This window comes from Periophthalmus magnuspinnatus, chromosome 6 (genome assembly GCF_009829125.3).
Source record: "Periophthalmus magnuspinnatus isolate fPerMag1 chromosome 6, fPerMag1.2.pri, whole genome shotgun sequence".
Taxonomy (NCBI): domain Eukaryota; kingdom Metazoa; phylum Chordata; class Actinopteri; order Gobiiformes; family Gobiidae; genus Periophthalmus; species Periophthalmus magnuspinnatus.
The window spans coordinates 25,578,914-25,597,592 of NC_047131.1; the positions used below are offsets into that span (position 1 = coordinate 25,578,914).

Sequence of the window (18,679 nt, forward strand, 5' to 3'; positions counted from 1 at the left end):
AACTGTACAGGTATACATTTGTATGTTTTTTATGAGGCAATGCAGTGGCTCAGGAGCTGCTATTCTCAACAGTTTGATTACTGAGACTTTGAGAGTTTGTATTTGCATGTTACACCTTTACCGCAGTGCTCTGATACTCATTCCATCATTTGTTACTATAACGCACTATGACTTGTTGCTATGGTAAACTGCTGGCTCTTAGTGTTGAGCTTTAGCCTCTTCAGTATGTGAGCAGCATAAGCTCTCACTCAGGGCTGAATCCTGATGAGCTGCTCTGTTTGCATGTACGCACATATATGTTTGTGTGTGTGTTTTAGGCGGAGACTGAGAGTGCCTCCGGGCTCTGGGTCCTCTGTGGTGGGCTAACGGGGCGCAGTGCGACCCTCAGCCTTGCCCTGATGGATGCGCCCACTGCATTAGCGTGTATGTGTGTGTGGAGTGTGTGTGTGTGTGTGCGTGTGTCTCGTTAGCAGGAAGCAGAGGGGAGACGTGGGACCCCTGCAGTCCCTGCCCTGGGACATGCTCTGGTCCCAGCACCTGGACCGTCCACACACAAACATGCAGATGCAGACTCCAGACACCGCTCTGACTCTCCTTCTCAATCTTTACCTCTCACCTCCGCTTTGTGGCCACTCTTGCATCGTCAGGCCATGCATACAGATCTATGCTGCCTTACTACTTTAATTATGACAAATTACACATTTGTCCTGAGTCATAAGTGGTGATACACTCTAAATATGAACCTGTATAATCAAATGAACAATATCACATTAAACTGCTCACTGGTAAAGTACTAGTCCTGATTAAACTGCCTCTCAACATGTAAACCACACTTAAAGTAAGAAGAAAAAGGCCTAAAGACTTAGGAGTTTGTTATGCTGCTATATTTGTGTTTGCTAATTTATGCACAGAGATTTTTGAAGCCGTTTCAGTGTTTCTGTGCTGAGTTTCAGAGGAGTGTGAAAGTGGCTCGTCCCATTCTCAAGGACACCTTTAATTACAACAGCAGGGATCCTCCTTGTGCAAGTGTTATCGTAGGTCGCACTTAATGTCAAATAATGAAATCATCTGGTAATTACTTGTAATGTTAGTGTCACAGTTTTCCCCATACAATACAAAGCAGTCTCTTATTTGCGGTAATGTACTGTTAGCTGATTATATATATTTTTTTCCTGTAAATCAAACTAAGCTTTGCCCAATAATATCAAATGCATCTGAAATGGTCTACACACAATGTTTTATTATATATATTAATAAAAGCTTAAGTGTATAAGTATACAGCGTTTAATTCTGCTGCTAAATGCAGAGTGTGAAGGTAAGAAGTTGAATGGCAAATGAAAAAAAAGAAACAGTTTAACAAGTTTTTAAATGACTATATTTTCTGTACAAAGGCATAATCATTTTGGTGCTACTCCACGGTGCAGTAGTCCTTGCTGGAGGTGGAGGTTGGGGGTTTATGAGTTGGCAGGCCGCGCACTGAATGGGTGGACACCTATGGGGACTCTCACAGTCAGAGAGAGCAGCTGTGTGGCCAGTGGACTGTTACTGTAGTTCTTTGTTTAGCTCTGGCTCAGCTCCACTGCTCCCCACCGCCTCCCATTTTTTATTTCTTTCCCACTCGCTCCATTTTTCTGTCATTTTTTATTATACACGTTCAGTGCCATTTTTGTTCAAGTCATTTTGCAAAAGATTTTACCCGCTGTAGGAATACTGTGGGCTGAATTGAAAAACAAACAGCTTTGATAAAAACTATTATGAATATCTGTGTCTGCAGATTTTACAAATAAATTCATACTGGCCCAACAAGTAGAAATAATTTAAGAATTTGCAATAGTTTTACGGAGTTGGTCAAAGTGACGCTGCAGTGCTAGAGAATACTTTACGTAGCTTTCATCTGGTATAGCTTTGACGTTATAGTGCAGCATTAAACAAATAGTAACAGAATAACAAAAGCTATGATGAAATAAAAATAAGGGCATGCATTAAAATAAGATAAAAACTGTGATTTAATATACAAAATCTACAGTGTACAATGTAGTATAAATAAATGCATACAGAATTTAACATTTAAACCTAAACAAACCATAACACAAGGCCTATAGGGCGATACTTTAAAATTTAAAAAAGTAAACGATTTGTGCCTGTCTAGCTCAAACTCCTTTATGTCTCATTGTACTTGAATCTCCACAGACCATAGCCTTATCAGCCCTTTACTATGAGTCCCTAATATAAACACGAGTCTTGTGCATACCAGCCTCTCCTTGTCTGTCTGCACTGTGCTTGTGTGATGTGAGCGCATGAAAGGAAGCATCTTCAGTCACCACGGCGATCAGGCTAATTACAGCAGCTTAAGTGCTTTACCCACGGTCATCACACAGTGTCAGAATCCACCACCGAGCGCCTGAGAGTGTGTGCTTTTATTTTTAAAGAGCATCAAAGAGTCTGGTCCACAGCTCAGCCTGGCTCTACCCTGCTGCTGTTTGTGCTCAAGCCTCTCTCCACAGTGGGAGGGGCTACGCACACTTGATGCTCTTTCGCAGGATGTCATGGTGTACTTGAACCTGTGAGGTAGTCTGTGTGATTCTCATAGGTAGAAGTAAAAAAGTTATCGTGACCCCGTCCAATAGTCCAATCTCATTCAAATGTGTCTCCCCCACTTCTCCACATGCAAGGTATAGTGATTTATCTGTACCAAAATTATATATACTGCCAGTATGCCAGTAGACTTCTTTTTCATAACTTACATTGTAGATTCTCACTTAAGGTATTACAACTATGAACACATAACAGCAACACAACAAACACATAACATAACATAAAATGTTGTAAACAAAAAGTTTGAAAGAACTCATGAACATTATATTTTAGATTCTTCAAAATAGCCACCCTTTGCTTTGACCACTGCTTTTTACACTCTTGGCATTCCCTTAATGAGCCCTGACAAGTCACACCTGTGAAGTGAAAACCATTTTGGGTGACCTCATCACGAAGCCCACAGAGAAGCTCATTAAACATCTGACTGGTTGTGCATTTGCACCTAAATTATACACTTTGTTGCATAAAAAGTGTGTCTTTGTGTTGTATGTATAGGCCTACTTGTGCTTGGTTGGTATGTTGCTTGCAGAAACTTCATGAAATGTGGTTAGTGTGTTTATGTACTCCCGAGCTGCTGTTTATCGCCCAGAAAGCTGTAACTAATTTACTAATTGAGTTTAAGAACAGCCGAACAAAGAACAAGACATAAAAGTGCACTCTTGCTGTTCTAACGCATTTTTCAATTAGCTTTGGTCAGTGTAAGCAAGTTTTAAGAGGTTCTTCTTTTTATCAAAGACAATTAGCATGAATAAATTGAGAGTGCGAGACAAAGTTGGCCCCTGTGACCTTCTTAATGTGGAGAGTAGGATGTGATGTATGTCGGGACGCTCTGGAAATAGTGGAGTCAGTGCTATTGAACTTGTGGAAGAGACAGAAGACATCTACAGAGTAGTCAAAGAAAATAGTCTGGTAGTAAAAGTCGCAGCGGGGACCTGGGACAGTGAGGGGCGGAGGTCCAGTATTGCTCTGTTGTCAGAAGCAGCTGCCTCCATCTCTCTGCTTTCCCATTAACCACAAGAGGCACTAACATGGGTCCTTCAAAGGCCAAAGATGGTCATCAACATGAAGATCTACTTGGATTCTTCAAACTAAAAGTTTGATGTTTGTATCTACAGGAACAATGTGGACTTGACAATTGGAAATGTATTTGTTTAGGGTGTGTGAGAAATGACAGTTAAACAGTCCATTCAAAGTTTTACAAAAGTTGTATTCTACACAAATAAGTTATAGCCTTTTCTATTCTGGTTCCTAAAGAACTAATCATAACTAGTCTTCATTTTTTCATTATTTAGAAAATGTCCTGTTAATGTAAATGAATCAAATGTAATTTTATAACTTGTTCCTGTTGACCAAAGAGTGCTGATGGTCTCATTTGATTCACAATCCTAATTAAATTTAGGTTAGCATTATGTTTATTTTAGACTAGCTTCGAGACATAAACACAGAAGCATTCTCCGGGGAAGTTTTTACATTGTACGCACATTTTTTAACATACAGTCAGTTGTTTTCCGTAATTCACTGTTCACCACACAGTCTTTAAATAACTATGACTATTTCTCCATAGCAATATAATGGGACTCTAAGCAAAGGTTCACAATTTTTAGTCAACTGGAACTAGCTGAGTGCTAACATGAAAAGGGCTTATTAACAAGATATTTGCAAAGCTTTTTTCCTTTGACAAAATTTACTTGTAGTTACTGTTGCCATGACAACCAGGTGCCGACTGTATGATTGAAGCCGTAGTACAGTAATTTTGTGTTTATCAATACTACTACTACTACTACATTATGTTGCATTGTGTGAGCTGGACCACCGTGTTAACAGCACATTTTCTGATTTGTACGATAAATCCCTGTGTTTTCTCTTGATCTGCTTCACCTCCTCCCCCTCCCTCCCTCACTCACCCCCTCTGTGCTCTTCGTGGTCCTCCTGCCTCTCCTCGTCTCTCCATCCCTCCCACTGAGAGCAAATCCCTCTTTTCCGAGGTAGGAGTGCTGCGGCTCAGATCTGGGCCCCCCACATGCTCCCTTCATCAGGCCCCCTCCAGTCCTCCCTCCAGTCCTCCGTCCCACCTTCGCCTTTTCTGACGCTAAATTATGCCTCTGCCTCCTCCAGTCTTTTCCCATTTACATTTAAATGTTTGCAGTGAGCAGATGTTCTTATCTGGCATGACTCGCCAACATAATCTCCACATCTTGTATCACCTGCCCAACAAGCAACCAACTTGATGAATGAACAAGAGGCAAGACGTTAACAGGCTGTCCACAAGTTCTGGAAAACATGGCACTGAGATGAACCGCTCGTGAAAAAAGAAATATTGCAGTATAAATCAGCCAGTACAGTTTTTTTTTTTTTTTTTTTTTTACTTTTGTAAAGAAGTACTTAGTAAGAAGAACTATTTAATACAAATATAAGAACTAAACAAAATATGCTGCATTAGGATTTTCGTCTAAAACTACTAATAATTAGTTAATGTCGGAAACATTATTTATTAATTTTTTTTCCCAATCATGTTTTTGAATTGCATAACTCCTTCCATTTCAAAATTAGTACTGTATGCAATTTAATATTATATTTTTGCAGAAGCTCGCTCTAGAGTACACTATAACCCTAATGCATTTTATATACAGAAATAAAAAAAAAAAAAAAACTACTAATGTGTTCAGAAATCAGTCTGCCTATCATCAAAAGAACCCTGGCTCCTCTTTTGTCTTCCCTTGTTAATGTAGATTAACCACACATTCTCGTTTCTTTGTGACTGCGTCCTCACCGCTGCACCTCTGCCCACATCCTTTCCATTTGTGGTTTGACTTTTTTGTTTTTACGGGAGCAGGGGGTCGGCCAATCATTAGCTCTCTTTTCACTTTCCTCTTTTCTCTGCTCCTACTACCTGCCTCCGCCCCCTCCCCTCTGATGGACCTGTCGGAGGGAAGGAGGGGGAGTGAGAGATCAGGAGAACGGGCGTGCAGAGGAGGTCCTGGGGGAGTCCCGTGGTACACTGTGGGCGCGCACCATTACATGTTTAAATGCGGCTCCCAACCTACCACCTTTCATGTCTTTGTACTTGGTGTATCTGTTACAACTCTGGACTGTCATTGTGAAAATGTGGGAAGATGTCCCACAGTGGGAGGATCTATAGTTTAGAGGTAAACAGTGTTGACTTTGATTACAAACAAGAACATGGTCTAATATGGTGTCATTCAAGTAAGTGCAGAAGGCGTTCAGTGAAGTTCTATGCTAATTTACCATTTGCTGTGGACATCCGAGCAGTTGGATTTAGGTTTGCTCTCCTGCGGTCCAAATACTGCCATTAACCATTACTTATAATTAGGGATGCACTGATACTGGGTGCCAGTACTCATACTTGTACTCATCGTTGTGCTGCTGATACCAAGAGCCGATACCACTATAACTGCACTGCATCTTAATTTGATGCTCACAGTTCACCTCTCAGCTCAGTAATGCGCTCTGAGCAATGAGTGCACATTAACTGTTCTGCACATTAAGCTCAGCTTTAATCATATGTGACTGTCACGTGAAGTATGAAAATATTTCAGACTCTTAAAGGTTTTTATCATTTATTTCACAAGGATAGCAGGCTGGCTAACGCAGCCTAAAGTGGTGCTTTGCAATTAACAAGCGAACGGGTTCGGAACTTTTAAAAAGAGCCATAGCATGTCCATATTCAAGTGTGGCCGTGGTAAAGTAAGAAAACACTCACTGTTATGCTATGCATAACAAAATGAAGTACTCTTACTTTTTTTTTGAAAAAGAGATATCAGTGCATCTAAGCACTATGCACTAAAATATGTCATACTCAACGCTACTTAAATCGGTAGTTGTTTTACTCACTTACATATTTTTTAATTAAATGTTACTGGTTTATCTGGGACCCACTCTCAACTGTGGATATTTTCTTTTTTGATGTGCTGACAGCTTCTGAGTTGCAGTAGCAGATTACATTTGCTAAGGTGCCATGTCTATATGGTGCATATGGGCTGTAGTATGTTGAGTATTTAAGCACCTTGAGTCTGTTTTTGAATGTTCCTGCGGTATGCCTTTGAGCATGTATTGCTCTCCCCTAACATGTCTCCATATTTGGAGTCTTGTCTGAGGCACTGCCCCCCTCTGAGTGAGCTGTGGATGGATTACCCATGTGTGGTGAGGAGCAGGATCCCAGTGCTGCAGAGCCGGCGTCAGCGTGTTTCTGTGTGAGCCGTGCTTGTGTTGGCCTGCTGTGCTGTGTGTCCAGGGCTGCTGTGGATTAAACAGACTTTGTGTCTCCTGCCTGGAGAACACACCCACACGTGGCACTGTACATACAAAGGGCACCGGCCGGGTGAGCACATGAAAGAAGTATTCTCCTCCAATGGCAGTCACAGCGTTCACCTGCAGCCCACAACGACAGTTCAACATGTGTGCTGGGCGCCTCATATAAACCTACATTCCCCAATTTATTGGTCCTGTGCTCCCGCTGTGCAAGGTGTGTGACTGAGCAGTTAAAGGCTAGCAGCAGACAGAGGGAGAGATGCAAGACTGCACCCTACTATGTTTGGAACACAGCTGCCCCAGAGGCGGCCCCCATTGTCTCACACCCTCCTCTTCCTCTTTCCTACTGAGACCGCTTCCTGTTTCATCTGCCCTGTACATTTTCTACTCTTGATTTGTGCAGAGATGTCAAAAGTCTGAGGCTGAATATCTGCTATCTCTGTATGAGCATTGTAGTGTTAAGTCTTTCCCCCCTTCACATTAGGCCTTTATGCCATTGACGAGTTAGACATTTGGTCTTCTTTTGTCTTTTGAACAGGGTTTGTTGTAGCCCGAGATATTTTAATCTGGTTGTTCTTCTCAAACGCCAGCATATCCAAAGTGCATGTGTGTGTGTTTGTTAATTACACTACATTATTCCATCACATCAGAGCAGCTGTGGTCTTAGATCATGCTGCCAGCCTCCCGTTAGCCGCTCCTCCTGTCTCGCTGCAGGATGTGGGCCCCTGGGTGCTCCCTCCACATTATACACTGTGTGAGTGAGTGTAAGTGTGTTAGCGCTGCTGCAGCGCTGTGGGGCTAGGCCTCTGGGACCAGGCCCCTGCTCTGTTGGACTGGAAACCCTGTCTGCTCAGACAGGACAATGGAACATGAGGGATGTCTAAACAGCCTAAAGCAGCAGGGTTTATTATCTTCACAAATCATAAACATAGAGGAAACATATGGCTTGGTTAGCTTGCTGAAAAAACAATCAATCATAGTCCAGATTCTATCTAAAAACTTTTTCTTGTTAATTTAAATTAGCACCGGGACTACAATTCAAAAGGAGAATAGAAATGAGTTGACCAAAACAATAATGGAAATGGAAGAATGTTATCTAAGTTTAAGTAGTAGCAGTTCATAGTTAATGGGTTCAGTGCATTGTATAGTAATTGTAAGTATGGTTTTGACATCTCTTTCCTCACATTTCGACTGCCAAACCCACCTAAGCCGCAGCTGAAATTCTTTTACAGTTGTGGCAGTGTCTGGAAGTGTCTCTCCTGCCAAGTTGGACATCCCAAATAATCCTACTCCTCATCTATTGTTTATCAGACTCCCTGGCACCAGCCGGGCAGAGCAAAAAAAAACTCTAGTCTGATACAATGGAGAAAGTTCCCTGTCTACTGTCTATCTACAGGGTTCCCGGGCTAAAAACTTTACCGAGGCGCTGCTGCTCACTTCACCTGCTGTCTTCTGTCCAAGATGAGAGAGATTCTAAATCACAGTTTGGTCATTGTTTGTTTTGATGGCTTCGCGAGATGCATTGTGGCCTGTCTTGTCTGCCAGTGGGTTCATGGGCTAATCACTAATCATTTAGACAAGTGCGTGTGCGTGTGGATGGAGCTACAGCCGCGGAGGTGATTAAACAATCGCACATTTCCTTCAGTCTGGACCCGTCATTATTTCGCTTTTCGCCTCTCATCCAAGCCCCCCTGCATCCTACTATCTGGCTCTCCCCAGCTGCACAACATTAGCAGATAAATGAATTAATAAAGCGCGCACACACACACATGCACGCAGCGGTGTTGACAGAGAGACGGAGTGGCCAAGTGTTTTGCTGTCATTAAGAGGGGAACACCAGCGCTCCATCATCATGAACTGGGCCTGATTTATGGACGGAGATGTGGAGATGCTGGCTGCCTCCATAGATGCAGCAGCCTTGTTTACTAAAGCAAGTGAGTAGGAGAGTGAGCTCCTGTGGCGTACGAGGTATGGAATCAAGTTAGGATTTGTGTTTATAATAAATAGATAGGAAGAAATGCTAACTCCCTAACTATGTACCTATCTGAGTAGGATTCTGTTTGAAGTTCATATTTTAAATACATCCACAGGTATTAACATCTGAGAAGCAGACTAAGAATCCCACAGATTTCAGAAAATATTTTGAGGTCTAAATTACAGGGTAAGCATTTTCTTTTACATAAGACAGGATAGATTTATTTAAGTTAGACAAATAATTGCTCTTTGCTAATAGTGACTATTCAAATTGAAGCTCTAAATTTTTATAGAGAAAAAAGTGATATGATAAAATAGAGCAGTTTGTATGTAAGCTGTGTTAGTGTGCTTGTGTGGTCAGTGACATGCATGTTGGAGCACACACTGGCCCATGGGGCAGGGCTCAGGGAAGAGGCGGACTGTGTGATATGTGACAGCTGATTAAGGAGAGGACTGAGGAGCTGACAGGACCTCTCCATGGGCATCATGGGAGGTCTGACCAGGAGACGCAGGCTGTGCTGTCTGCGAGGGCCAATGAGAGCAGAGCTGCAGGCGAGGGGCAGAGTCAAAACATGAGGTGCACTGTGCTGCTATCTTACACTTAAATCAAATTTTTATGTTTAGTTTATTTCCCCCTTTATTTGCACAGATATTGTGGGTTAAAAGGCAAAATAAGTCAGATAATTTACCTCACCAAGTTTATGCAACTGCATGATTGAAGTAAAGGGTGATTTTGAGTTGTATTCAAATGAGAAAATCAATACTGTATACAGTGTTTGTAACCTGGGAGGAAAATATGTATGTGTGTCTGTTTATTGGTTACACTGGAGTAAGCGTGTCTGTTCAATTCTCTTGTATGTGACAGGAATGCAGTGATGGGTGCTGTCATGCTCGTGAACTTAGAGTAACGATGCACTTGGAGTAGAAATGTAAAACAAGGTGGAAGAGGAGAGAGGAAGGTGGCCCGGCGTCCTGCTGTGTATCCTTGAACACTCCGAGGAGTGCTCCCCCTTCCTCTCTCCTCCCCTCCTCCCTCTCTGCACACATACAGTGTCCAAGCGGCTCACGAGGGTGCTGTTGCAATTAAACCGGCGCAGCGTGGAGCCCAGATAGAGAGACAGGGCGAGGGGGGGGAGAGAGGACTCCTCTCCACATGCACACTACCCCTGGAAGACAAGCATGTAGGGAAGAGGGAAGGAGCAAGTGGGGGAGGGGTGCAGAGGAGGGCACCAGTGAAACGCTGTGATGATAGAGGTAATGATGGAGAAAATGGGACCAGACTATAGGGCAGTAGCTCCATCGTGACATCAAATATAGTTGCTGTAAATATATCAATGCATGATGATGGACAATCTCACCATGTAAATAACAGTAATGGTTTGATAGTTTGATTGGTGTTTTTGTCCAAGCCAGGGTGGATATGTAGTGCACTGTGTGGATCTGTCAGTTAGGAATATACTTTTGAGTAAAAAAACGTATATCTGCTCAGGAATAAATTATTAATGATATTCTGCAGATTAGCCGTTGCAATATCAGACATAGTGTCTACCTCTGCATATGATTACATTCAACCAGACTCCTTTCAAAGTCATTACAGTTGAAGAAGTCATAGTTGCTGTAAATAGGGCTACGCTAGTCATAATGGGATATCATGAATGGATGGGGTGTGATTCAAGATTTAGGTCATTCATTGAGATTGTAAAGATTTGTTTAAAAATTATTTCTGTGTGTGTGCACGTGCACGTGTACGTGTATGAACGAGAGCGAGAGAGACAAAATCAACACTGTCATACATGACATACATATGTCTCAACATGAACATTTGATGCTAGGTTGCTGCTGTACCATAAGCCATATAGTGAAGTTGACTTGAATGATTGCCTATTTCTAATTGTTCCTTTTGAGTTCTCCTTCAATCAATGTACTGCACTGCGGCCCGTTACTGTGACGCAGCGCCATCACCTCTCCTGCTGTGATTGGCTCTTTAATTAGCCCCTAACAAGAGCCTTCAGGAAGCAAGCGTGCTGATTGGACGTCTTATCATTGTTAATTAGCTCAATTAAGTCATTAGGAGGGTCCTCATCTCAGTTTCCTGGGGCCGTGCAGGTAGTGCCCCCACCTCTCCTGCCATTGTGTGAGCGAGTGTTGGAAATGTGCTGAAACGAGCGGAAGTTTCTCTGGAGTTATTTTAGCAGCCAAGAAAACCCGCAAACAATTTTTACACAAGTACAGTGTAAACATGTGGATAATAACACAACTTCTATTTTTTCACTGTTTACAGTTTCTACCAACAACATATTTCTCTTCCATGGGCCTGGTCTATTAGTGTCTTATGTTTTATAAATGTTAATATTATTTCCTGCTACAGTTATCACATCAATACACCAAACACACCAGACTACAGACTACATTGTTTCTAATTGGACAGCTGAGAAATGTAGTATTTGGTCTCACAGATAAATTGTTTATTTTTGTTGTTTTTTTCAGCACAGTATCCAGGTGTGCATATTTGTCTATTTTTAAAAACTCACATGTGTGACGAGCAGAGCCCTCCATGTCCAGATGTGCTCCGGTGTGCTGAAACCTTCTCCTGTGTTTTTGGTGTGATAGGTGGAGCGTTTTGGAGTGTCCAGACATCAGCTGTGCCTGCCAGGTGAATCTGAACAGGATTGACAGATGTTATTTTGATGTTGATCAGCCTTGAACACAAAACAATAGTCTGGAATACAAGAGCGGTGCAACAGTGGACTCTGTGCTATGAAGTGAGCCATGAGGAGATGTTTGGTCAGGCATGGTCTACTGCAGAGGCAATTAGTACCATGTATGTGCATTAGACGTGTCTGTGACTGCAGCTGCTGTGAACCTACAAATTAGCCCATTATACTCGTCTCTATGTGCTCCAGTTAATGTGGACCAGTGTTAATGCATGGGTCACATGACACACTGGGCCTGAATGACAACACACTGTTGAATAAACAAAGGCTAGGATGCACTGTGAGAGTGGAGATATGTTTAATAACTAACTTACGGAAAATTAATGCATCCATGTTTGATCCTGATTTCTTCTAACAGTTTAGTTTGAAATGCTGTGTATTATATTAATGTGTATAATATTCTATTTACACTAGCGAATGAGATTATAACCTCATCACTTGAATCAAATGTTTTGTTATTCAAGGTTCAGGGATTTAGAGATGAAAATTTTGATTAAATGTGAATTTCTAATCAATCAGTCATCTAATACTAGTATGATTTTATATGATACTATATATTTGCACTTCGTTGTAAACTCACAATTACTAGATGTGCAACTACCTAAAAATGAAGGTCTCGATTAGATCCTACTCTTCAGACATTACAGTTTTAAGGGCTTTTGTGGTTATTTTGCATTTGATCAGTTAAAATATAATTCACTGTCAATCTTGCACAATTACAGTAGTCTGCTCAGTTTGACTTCATAAATTCAGAGCATGAATCCTCACATGATTTGTTGTTGAGCTCAGAGTTGGTTGAGAAGTGTGGATTTCAGAGTAAGAGAGACAGGCAGATTCAATGAAGACAAGGGAAGAGTCTGATGGAGGAAGGACGGCACCGTGGAGACAATGAAACAATGCCTTCTACCCAGCGCACTGACATATCAGTGTGTAGCAGTGTGTAAGCATGTATTAATATTGATTTAGCATTCTGGCAGGGGGTCTTTGAACCTCACTTTCCCTACTCCAGCCCCCAGGGATGGATCGTAGACTGCGGCTCACACACGCATGAGAAGTGGTGTCAGATGTAATTAATGGTATAACCTAAAGCCTTGACAGAAAGACAGAATAGCAGTGTTTCCAGTTGTGTATGCGTGTATGTGTGTGTGTGAAGTTGACGAGTGAAAGAAGAGGGCTAAACTGTGAATCCCAATAGTGCCTCTGCTCTGCATGCGAACTCTTAAGTAGAACTGGAGGACTTTTCAGACGCATACTTGTCAATGTGTGTGCGGGGACATGTGTGAGTACGTGCACAGAGGCCGCGCGGTAAGGCAGAGCTCTAATCTTAAACTGTCATGTAACTTTTTGGTGCACCTGGAATGTTCCACACTATGGCATTAAACATATCGCCATGGAGAAGGAAGGGGCACCGCAAGGTCAATTTACTGGTCAGACCTGTGAAGAGGTAATCTGACTCATAGTAAAAATGTGTGTTTTTCAAGGTATTTTTGAGCAACACAATCACCTGTAATTGGATAAATGAAAAAATATACACATACCATACTGTGAAACAGTTCAGACAAAGCAATAGCATTTGCATGGAAACAACAAAGCAAGTGGCCGACTTCCTATCAGAGAACTTACATGGTGCACCTCTGAATAGACCTCTCCTACATAAAGGCCTGTGTGTGCTGTAGAAATAGTCAGTAGTATATAACTTATGACTGCAAGAATATTGACTTTTATGTCCTGATATCTGTCAGTGTCTTTGGTACAACCATCCCAAAGCATGCTTTGAACAATTAATGGGCAAATGAATGTCATTGTGACCATTGTGTGGCATCCCACATGCCATTTGATCATTTGACACTATTTTACGCATAGATGTTTATGAAAGATATCATCAATGAACAAATCAAACCTCTGGTCCACTATACACGCCCTGTATTTTGTTACGAGCTGTGTTACAGCCGCTGCAGAACTGGACTGTGGACATATTTCCACATTGTTTTGAGTCTGTATTCCCCTCTCTGTCTGTCTTCCTGTCTATCTTTTGGGATTCTCTTTATACGTTGACACAAACACGCACACACATGTGTGCTCAAAGTCTCCAGACATGTATATTTGATTCTGCCTCAGAATCATTAATAACATTGTGTTCATTTATTTATTTGTTTGTATTTGACACTGGCAGTGTGTTTGTGTCTTTCTGTGAGCATGAGAGTAAGATATGCTTTATCATTGAAATAATTCTATTTTTAGACCATCAATGTGCAACATATTCTTTAGACTAAAAACATAGTCTGGCCAATTGTGGTAATCTATTGTTGTTTTTAAGAGGTACAAAGTTGTTGAATAGATGCGATTGGGAAATCAGATGAATGAATTACACGTTGTAGAATTCCCAATCATTGTAAAGTTTCAGGCCACCTGCTGTAGTCTATTGTTGGTGCCTGTACTGTACATGTGATGTTGATTTTGCAGGTAGAAGTTTGACACAGCAGCACACAGGTTTTGGGCTGTGGACCTCACCTGTGCTGTGATCCAGAGGTGATTGTGCTGCTCTGTGTTCACCTGGCTGCTCTCAGCTGGACAGGCCTTTTCACTCAAATGCAACCTTGATTAGCTGTTCCCAGATCACTCAGAGCCACACTGACCTGAGCCCACTGCCCAATGTTCAAACACTCTACCTCAGAGACCTACAGAGTTTCTCAACTCTACTTGGGGAACATTAATCAAATGCACAAAGTTGTAATCAAACAGATTCGTTAAACTATGAGTACACTTTTTTTACGATAAATGGTCGCATTAGTATATCATACTTTTATACCTCTGTTGGACACTCAAAATACTTTACATCAAGGAATCACTCACCCATTCACACACATTTATATATACACATCAGTGTATGCTAGGAAAAGTGTGTTGCCCAAGGACACAACAACAGTATTCACACCCACTTTAAATACGTTATCATTCAGACATGTATTTAGTTCTTTTCTTTCTGGCTCTTGTCTGCTTTCTCCACAGATCCCGTTTGTTGAGTTTTTTTTATGCTTGTCTGTAGCCACATTATTTTCTCATAGCATCCATGTTCACAGCCAACAGGCATCTCCCTCCCACACACACATGCACACGCACACACACACACACACACACACACGCATGCACACGTGGTTCATACCCAGCGCGCGGCCGAGGGAGGTCTCTAGCCGTGGTGCAGGTATCTGGCAGACTTTTACACACATGACCTAGTGGTGATTTACTGTCTTCATTAGCATGCTACCACTCTCTGTGTTCAGTGTGTGTGTGGGGGCGATCCACATGTGCTTCAGGGAGGCTAAGACTTGGCCGCTGCTTGTCTTTTGTGTTGAATAAGTTGAATATTTTTTAAGTTTCTGAATTGGTAAAAAAAAAAAAAAAAAAAAATGCTGCTCAGTTCTTTCTGTTAATACCCTGGTATGATAGTGTGTTTGTGATATTGTTTGTTCAGCCACAGCATGGGGTAGTTTGGCACGGATGGGTATGTGTGAGTGGGGATCAGGCGGGTCTCTCTGTGGGGGAGGGGGGCGGAGGGCAGGGGGTGAGGACAGACGGGCTGGAGCAAGGTCACTCCTATGGCGAGTGTGTGGAGACATCTATATATGTGTGTCCACTTGTCCAGTGCAGCGGAGGATGTTTAGCACATGTGCATGTAGCAGAGGTAATTACAGACCTGTTTAAAAGGGTTTAAATAAGTTCTATCTCTTGTAGTTGACTGTAGGATATTTAAACTTGTGGTACTAGTCTTACCTTTACCATCAATCAGTCACCCTTATTTGGACTACAACTTTTAAATGTGCCAGAGCCAAATTAACTGGTATAGGCACGGTTCTATACTTCGCATTATTTGTATATTTCTGGGACAACTATTACCCCCTCACTTTGACAGCTACAATTCAACTTGTAGTATCTTAATTTCTTTCCAAAATGTTGCCCTGTTCTGAAGAATGCAGCGTGCTCACCCTTGGCACACGGACTGCCTCTGCCTCTCATATATCTCCCGTCTCTCTGGGTCCAGATGGGCAGTTTGCAGGTTAACCGGAACAGCTGGAGCTGCATTATTAGCATCCTGCTGTGAGCTCTTATTGGCTCCGCTCCTCTCCTCCTTCCTCATCCCTTCTTCCTCTTCATCCTCTGTCAGTTTCACATATACCGTCTGAAATTATACAGTAGACATGCCAACTGAAGACTTGCATATCAAAGTGTTTTAACCACTTGTAGATGATTATTGATTGGTGAGGAGCACATTTGTTTTTACAGGTTTTCAAGGTGGGATTAGGCCCAGAAATTAAACATGTCTCGGAGGGCAGGCACTCTGGTTAGTGTGTGTATGTGTGAATTAATATTGTTGTTGTGGAATGGAGATTGGCTTTTTAGTGGTATTTGGGAGATGCAGCGGGGATAAGCCTGCCTAGCTCCCCCTGGCTTCCCCTGGGACAGCAGATTAAAGAAACACACATACACGTACGCGCTCTGCACACAAAAACCAGTAAACAGCTTTTGGATTAGAGGTGGAAGAATGCACTCTCTAAAATGGTCCTAAATGGCACTAATATGACTCTGGTCTGGTGTTGACTGATAGTAATGCTCGTTTTGGTTGGTAGATGTGTTGGAATGCATCCGGCAAGGTCAACATGGCAGGCTGTCAAGGTCACATAGATGAATTGAAAGTGGTCAATAATAAACATTTTTGAGGAAATTCTTAAGAAAATGAACTTTTTTTTGTATATATATATTTTTTTATTTATTGATGCTGTATTCATTAAACCACTCTCAATATTGAGGATCTGAGGGATTTTGTATACATTTGAATCAATGAATCTATGAAATAAATGTCTGAAACAGTTGACAGTGGGAAAGGCAGGTGCCAGTGCAGAGTTCATTGACGGAGGGAGGAGCAGTCAGGGGTGACCCGCACTCCATCACCTTGACAACTAGATCAGAGCCTTGATTGCGGTTGCTGTGGTGATTAGCCCTGGATACAGACCTGCCACTAACCTGGATTGGCCGCTGATGGTTTTATTTGGTGGGTGTGGCTTCATCAAGCGTGTGCGTGCGTGTGTGTGTGGTACTATTCTTCTCACAGAAACACGCATGAAAATTTTGTCACTAAACATTCAATAATCATTTGTAACCCATTTTTCTAAATTAATTGTTGCTGTACTCACGTATTATAGCTGTCACTTTCACTATTGGCTTTAAAATATTGTTTTTCAAAGTGGTTTTCATTTAATTTCTACTTATTAGGCCTGTCACGATATTGCTACAGAGATATACTGTGATAAACGATAATATTGAAACTACTTAAATCCACTGACACAATAACAATAATTCAAGATAATCAGAGTATACCATTTTTTTCATACCATACCAAGTTGATATAACAATTATCATGACAGGCCTACTACTTATTACGGCAAGTTTGCTACTTTATGTTACTGAAAATAGAAAAAGTTCATTTTCTTATGCCACCTCCTGTATAAACTGTAGCTTTAAATCACACTTGATTAAAAATGATTCAAACATGGTGCATTTTATTGTCAATCAAAGACAAGTATGCACAGTTGACTTAATCGTCCAAAAGAACTAATTTGTACCTAACATCGCTATAAATCTGATTCAAAACCACCTGTAATAAAATCTTGGGTCCCTGTGCTGTAATTAATTAGGCCTTGGCCCTTACCCGCTGTAAAAGGCTTTTTATAACTCCACGTCTTCGTCTGCTATAGTTTGAGGCAGCGAGCGGCTAGATTAACAGACATTGGCGTAGCGTTGATGTGCGTCGGGGGGGCTGTAGCACTGTTTTACATATGTACACAGATGTGCGAGAGGAGAGGTACAGGGTTAGGGGGGGCACGGACCACTCTTGAGTTTTAATGCCATCCTTGTGTGAGAGCGCGTGTGTTTTGATGGTTTATTCACACACAGTGATTAGGCTTATTCCCCCTTGGCCACTTTCAAGCTTTCAATTAAGATTCTAAACACAAATATAGCCTGCATTCATTACACTCATCCCTGCTAACGAGCTAAAAAGAGGTGTGTTCATGTGTGCGTGCCTCCTCCTCACTCCTTTTCTTATATGAGGAAACTGAGACTCCCAATTTTGCCCTGAAAATCCAGAGCAGAGACATGCGCACCTCTGCTGTTTGAATATTAATTAAAATCTCATTACGTATTGGATTACAAGAGGTACTATGTGTTAGCTGCTCATTGTTTTATGGTCAAGTGCTCTCCAGATGACTCTGAACAAGCCTGGTCCGAGAGACTGCGTGATTGGACAGCATGGGTTTGTGTTAGTCAACATTCAATTGTCTGTGTATGTTTTCTTCTCTCCCATTGCTTTCTGTCACCTTTTCGTAATAGCTTTCTCTTTATGACTAATGGCAAATGTGCTACCTCGTGATTACTGCACAGACAATAGTGGAAAAAGTGCAATGGATGTATGTGTATGCTGAACTTGAATTGATCATCTAATTTGGTGACTTATATTGATGTAATTTAATTTATTTGATTTAGAATTAGCCATGATAATTACTATATTGACTTATCGTTCAATAAATGACAGATGGAACAATAATTTTTGGGGGTCATTATTTTTCATTTGTACTTTCTTTGTACCAGTAGGAACTTTTTTTCGTCTGTACTGCAATGAGATTAGAGCTTTTAAGAGTTGAATTGTGAACTTCTATGACTCATTATATACAAAATAACTACTTTAAGTGTTATATTCTTTTATTTATTCATTGCAGCTTATACTTTTTTATTAATATTGTACATTAATAATACTTTTTGAGCGATAATTTTGCTTTATAGTTTGGTTTCAATATTATCATCACTTTCCTTCACTTCAAAATGTATTATCATGACAGGCCTATTTAGAATTTGGAAGCCGCCTCATTTCAGTTGAAGTCGTAATGCAATTAGGGTTGGTCACCGAAACTCAACACCTCTTTGCTACAGACCGATAAGGCCCAATAGATATGGGTACCAAAAGACCTTTGGTACAATGTCATAATATTGGCCAATAATTTACACTAACTAAAAATACAGGCACCATTAAAAGAACGGTTCAATTATCAGTATTGAAAGCAGGTGTCGTGAAGTTA

The 18,679-nt window shown here is 41.4% G+C and overlaps 1 protein-coding gene across 3 annotated transcripts in view; it reads left to right on the plus strand.

Moving 5' to 3' along the window:
* The window catches only part of znf423 (zinc finger protein 423), a 116,177-nt gene that overhangs the window by 76,024 nt on the left and 21,474 nt on the right, over nucleotides 1–18,679 (plus strand). The window lies entirely within an intron of this gene.